The 5,712-nt window shown below is 37.4% G+C and overlaps 1 long non-coding RNA gene across 1 annotated transcript; it reads right to left on the reverse strand.

The window, feature by feature from the left end:
* Positions 1–2,082: 2,082 nt before the first annotated feature.
* Positions 2,083–4,886, reverse strand: LOC135291126 (uncharacterized). Its single transcript, XR_010353992.1, has 3 exons — positions 4,750–4,886; positions 4,538–4,582; positions 2,083–2,450 (listed from the first exon to the last, which is right to left on the reverse strand). It is a non-coding gene; the product is annotated as an uncharacterized LOC135291126 (long non-coding RNA).
* Positions 4,887–5,712: the final 826 nt, after the last annotated feature.

Genomic DNA, 5,712 nt, shown 5'->3' on the forward strand with positions numbered 1-5,712 from the left:
GAGAAAGTGATGGGGGTCAGGGCATAATTTTATTATCTCCCTGGGCAGGGACCTGTGTCCATTCCCCCACATATACTAGGTCTTTCTACCACATGATGATTAGAGGCATGAGGCTTATTTGAATCCTGGTGGGCTTTTCTCAGGGGTGTAACTGCACCAGACTATTTCCCTTTTACTTTCCCTAATACTCCCTTATCTTTCTACTTCTTCCTTAAGCTCTGCCACCAGTCAGAGCAGATTGTTCACCTGCTTGCACCGTGTCGTGTGTGTCTTTTCCTCTGGTACTACCACCAAGCTCAGAAACCATTTAGAATGAAGAAGGTCTTGAAAACACTTGTGCTGCTTTCTAAATCTTTTCTGATGCTATAAACTATGTGCTGGCTATAGCCAAAATGCTCATATTAAACTGCATTTAGCCTAAATGGAGCTTCTTCCATGAAATATCTCATACTCCTGCTGCCAGGGCCTCAGGTTTTCCAGAACCACAGCAGTGGGAAGAAGCAAGTTAATAGGATCTTCCAAATCCTACTGCGTGTTTTGTTTTCATTCAGTCCAGAAGGAAGTCACGCTTACCTCCTTAGCCATCCAGCACACTATTTTTAGGGACAGTCTTCAGCAAATCTTCAATATATAATTCGTCTATGGAGTTTGACAGTCTGGTATTATTATTAGTCTAGCATGGAACCAGGAGCACCCTGACTACTTTTCCTGAATTACATATATGAATAAAAGTGTCTTGCTTGTCTGCTTGCTTAACTTAATTTTTTGAGCATATCCTGAGCACACCTCTCTGGACCCTTAATATCATAGCACAGGTGAGGAAAAAGATTTCTGTTCACCAAGTCAGTCAAGAACAGACTGAAGGAATGCAGATATCTGAATTTAGGTTCTTGCTCCTCCAAGAATCCCATATGGCAATCTAAACACCTGCAGGAATAAACAGTTAGGAAGGGAAGAGTTTAGAAATCACTGTCTCAAAATTCAGATAGTATTGTTTTTTCTCTTATTTGTTATATTTCGATTTAGTACCTAGAAATACAAACTTACCAAAGACACAACTGAAGTTTGGGTTAAGTTTTCTGCTGGGAGGTCTTTTCTGCTGTCATCAGAGATGCTACTTAGGTCAGAGAAATAAGATCACTATATATAACAACACAGAAACCACTATGAATATATTATTTGACACATTTATTCCTATTGTGAATTATTTAAGCAGCAGTCCAGAAATCTTACAATGCCAATGCTATTTGAAGCCATCCATTTGTAGATTACTATATACTAATTTTATGAGTATATTTGCATGCTATTCACCACTGGTGATCTTGGTGATTGCTAAGATGCTGTATCTGCCAGCTCATGATTACCTTTCTGAGAAAAACACCCCAAACATTTCCCAAAAAAAAAAAAAAAAAAAAATAAAAAAAATAAAAAAAAAATAAAAAAAATTTTAAAAAAAATATTAAGAGTTTCCAAAGTTACTCTGATCTACTGAGCATTGTAAGAGGTTTTGACACTCTGAGAGAAATTTTTGGAGTTGAGTAGTAACTGCAATTGCTAACGTTCATTAAATATGTTGAATGAATAAGAAAAGATATTGCTGAAAGGTTTACAGTTGTCAAAACATTCCTAAATTCTGATAATCACAGGAATAAATGTGTCTTTACATCATCACTATTTTCCCCATATTAATTTGCTTTAGGAATTGTATCAGTGGTGAACTGTACTGATGCAGTGCTTAATACTAGTTTTTGACTGAATCAGGTTTAGTAAGAGATTTAATGAGCAAGATGGTTTTAAGAAAAAAAATCTCTTAAGAACTAAATTCATATTAACAAAAACTTCTTATAGCAGCCAGGATTATGATTACCAAATCTAAATTAAAACTTGGAGTCCCTTTTCATACCAGTACCAATGTTTTTAATTTATTTCTTATGAAGGATTATCTCAGATATCAAATAAAATCACATTTTTCCTGCACATAGGTATAAGATGATAATAACTTTGGTAAAAATCATCTTCAACACAAAAATCCTCTGGGATATATGAGACCTCAAGAGTGATGGGGGCTCACCAGGGCAGGGATTGGCAGCTGGATTTATCCCACTGCCCCAACAAGGAGCAGGGCAGGCAGGAGCACTGGGGCTTGCAATTATGTTGCAGAGTTATTTAAAGGCTGTATGTTTTCAGGGGCTATTTCGGGGGATGTAGATCTGGAGCAAACAAAGGCAACTGGGTGCACGGCACGAGAGACTTGAGACTGGCAGAGTAGATTCAGGTTTGCTGTGAGGAGCCCTGGAGGCCAGGTGGGCTGAGGAAATGATGGTCATCGTGTACAAGAAAATACTCTGCTGAACAGTCTGCATGCTTTCTCTTCAGAGACTTCTCTTAAAAGCTATTTTAATCAGTCATAAAGCAGTTCCTCTCCAGATACTAAATACAAAGTGCCAGAGCTGGGAAAAAAAAAAAAAAAGTCAAACAATGTCCTTCTAATCTACTTCAGCAGATTTTTCTTGTTTTGGTTTTACTTTCAGGTGTGAAAATAAAGCCCATATGCTGACATTTTTATGACACTGCTTTCCTATAATAAGTAAAAAGTCACATTAATACAATAATTTCATTTTCCAGTTCACTGGCCCGTAAAGTGGCTTATTGCAATTGGGTATTTAATACAAATACAGAAAAGTATTTACTTTGATATATTTTAATTCTATAAAGAGTTGTGGTGACACTTTAACAATAAGATGTAGCAAATTGGTTGTTTAGACCATTCATTTCAGATCAGCATTAAAATCCACCTGAGGGGAAAACACATAATATTTAAAACAGTTTTTGTCCAGGATCTGAAGTAAAATAATGTAGAGAAATTTGGAATACCCTTGCTCCTTAGGAAGCCTATCCATTGTTTCTGGATATGGATGCTAAGTGGCCACACAGGGCTGGCAGGGGCCCTTCTGCAGCTCAGCTTTGGGAGCTGCTCTGCTCTGCCCACACTGAGCTACGCCTGCCCTGGGACCAGCGGAACAGTGATGTGGCCTTAGCACTCCTCCTGCTGCCCCAGATATTCCAGCCCCTCCTGACCTGTCCCCCTCCGTCCCCCTAGCTATCCTTTTAGCAAAATACGAGCAATTACAATAGTCAGGAGAGAATACAGTTTTTATAAAAGGAGGGGGTCAGAAATCCTGGACTCTCACATATTGAGTGATACATAGAAACTCTCTGCACATGTGGTCCATCCATTCTCCCATATTCTCCAGGTGTTTAGCTCTCTTTGAACCCAAATGTTTCTTTTAAACTTTGTGAAAGTAACACTTTTCACAGCTAAGTGTGAAGTGCAAGTGTTTCCAAACCCACTGCCATGTCAGTTTGAAACGGTAAAGCCCTAAGACAAGTAAGACAAGTAATTTAGTAATTTTTGCTTTTCCGTTTCTCAGAGGTTCATACAATTTTCTGGCTATGAGCAGCCATTGCACAGAGAGAATGACAAAGGACAGCCTTTGGAAGCTGGTCCTGGTTTTTAAATCTGAGGGAAGAGAAGCTTGAATTTGGTGAGACGCTATGGGTTTGAGCCATGTAAGGACCTAAGGAAGTAGAACCACTCTTCTGTAATGCTGATCAACCACCCTAACACAAAGTGGAGAGTGTTTTATGAAAGGGATCATTCTGCTGTTTGTGAGGGGCTCATGCTGCTGGGGAAGGGCACAGTACATAGTAAGCATCTAGCAATATGGTTTCCTTTGGGGAAAATTAGGCTGAAGAATGTCTTGATCCCTCCTTAGGATGTGAGAGATGGGACTAAACCTCTGCACACCAATAATACTATTTGTGCTCAGATACATAAATCTCAAGTTATGAGTTAACTTCAAAAGATAGATGTTCTTGAGAGATGTACTCTGTGCAAAAGCTAGGATGAAACAAAGATCTAGAACTTCTATGCCATATCTGAGGGGGCTCCTATTTTGACTCTGAAGAAAGAATTTTTTATTATCTCATTTTAATGATTTTTTTCTAAAGAGCTTCTGCTTCTGATGTTATGAAACAATACATCTGGCTTTACAGAAATTAGCCTATTCTGTTTCATATAATTTATTCAATATTTGTCATGTAAGCCAAGCCAAAGGAATGGTACATTTTTACCTTATATTTTAAGAATTTATTTAACCTGCTAGTAGTTTAGATTAATTTGTTTACTTTGGATTCATGTTTGTTTTGCAATAGGTAAGTTGTCAGTCCAAAAAGGAATTGGATCACATGACTGAAGCATGAATGATCATTTTTTCTGGGGTAATAGACTTCTCTTGGTGAAAGAAATTGTGGATTATTATTAGTTCATATGGCAGAAAATTTCAAATGAGAGAAAATGAAAATACCTTCAAGAAGACTGTAACTATACTTGGTTCTGCAGTGCAAAAATCGGAAATCTGACTTGTCAAAAGATGTTCCAGCACAATAAGTAATGTGGATATTTTTCAACCAGGTAAAGCTAAAGTTACTTTTTTTCCAAGGATAGAAAACTTTTAAACATGGCTCCAATACTCACCCCGCCAGGCAGTACTGCAGTAACATATAAATCTTCTATGGCATTCTGTAGGAAGGAAGAAAAGAAAGACACATGGAAGATTTTCACAAAATCATGTAAAATTGCTTCTTTATTTGCCTATTTGCTTTTTTATCTTTCTTATCTTTCAAAACGGTGTCAGGTATGACCCACAGAGAAAGAAACTCACCACACACATAGTGCCTTAGTCATACCTTTTCAGTCAGGAGATGTCCTTGCTTTTTCTTTCTAGTATCACACCTGGTCCTTTGTTTTGCACAGTCAACCCTCATTACTCCTGTTGGCATTGGGATCCTTTGATAAGGAGGATGCCCTGCCCCTACCAAACAGAAATTAAATGGACTTTAAAAATTGTCTCCAGAAACATTCAGGTTGTAAAATGATGATCCTTTTCTTAAATCAGACATATTTATTTCTTTTCCCTGAATATCCCCACAACCGTAAGTAAGCAGAAAGCTGTGATGTTTCATTTTGGACACAAAAACAAGCAAACAAGCAATCAAGGAAAAGAAGTTACTTTCCTGTGCCTTGTCAAGTTGGTTCTCAATTGTTCTGTTTACTTTTTTTTTGTGGGTAAGTTTTTATTTTAGATTTCTATCTTTTTCATCTGATAGTGACACAATTAGGTGGTTCCTCATTTGAAAAGACTAGGGTTTTCAATGTTTTCTTATTTGAATCTGATTTTAATTAGCAAATTTACCCATTTTATACCACCTTTCATCTCTCTAAATCGATCTAAGCCATGAAAGAATTGAATTTAATCCTCCAAATAAAGTATACAATGATTCTTCTGGAAAAAAACCCCAACCAATGAACTAAAAGTAGAGGAAAAAAAAGGGGGGGGAGGATGGGGCAGGAAATGTAGTGCAAAAATCTGCAAGCACATTAAAAATATTTAGAGCGCTCTTTGTTTTTGTTAGCGCTTATTAATGCATTTATTGGATGGGTTGCCTTTATTCCTTTATTTTCAGCCCTGGCATCAATTCTATTCTCATTAAGCATGTAACTTTCTATCACCTCCAGTGAATTAAAAAGTAAAAGCACCCTTGCCTATCATTTCTCGCAGAAAGAGATACACTCGACCTGCTTCCACCTGTATCCCCTGTCAGCCACAGTATTTACAACACAACTTGCTTTTCATTTTGGTGAAATATTCT

The sequence above is a fragment of the Passer domesticus genome, chromosome Z, assembly GCF_036417665.1.
Source record: "Passer domesticus isolate bPasDom1 chromosome Z, bPasDom1.hap1, whole genome shotgun sequence".
Taxonomy (NCBI): domain Eukaryota; kingdom Metazoa; phylum Chordata; class Aves; order Passeriformes; family Passeridae; genus Passer; species Passer domesticus.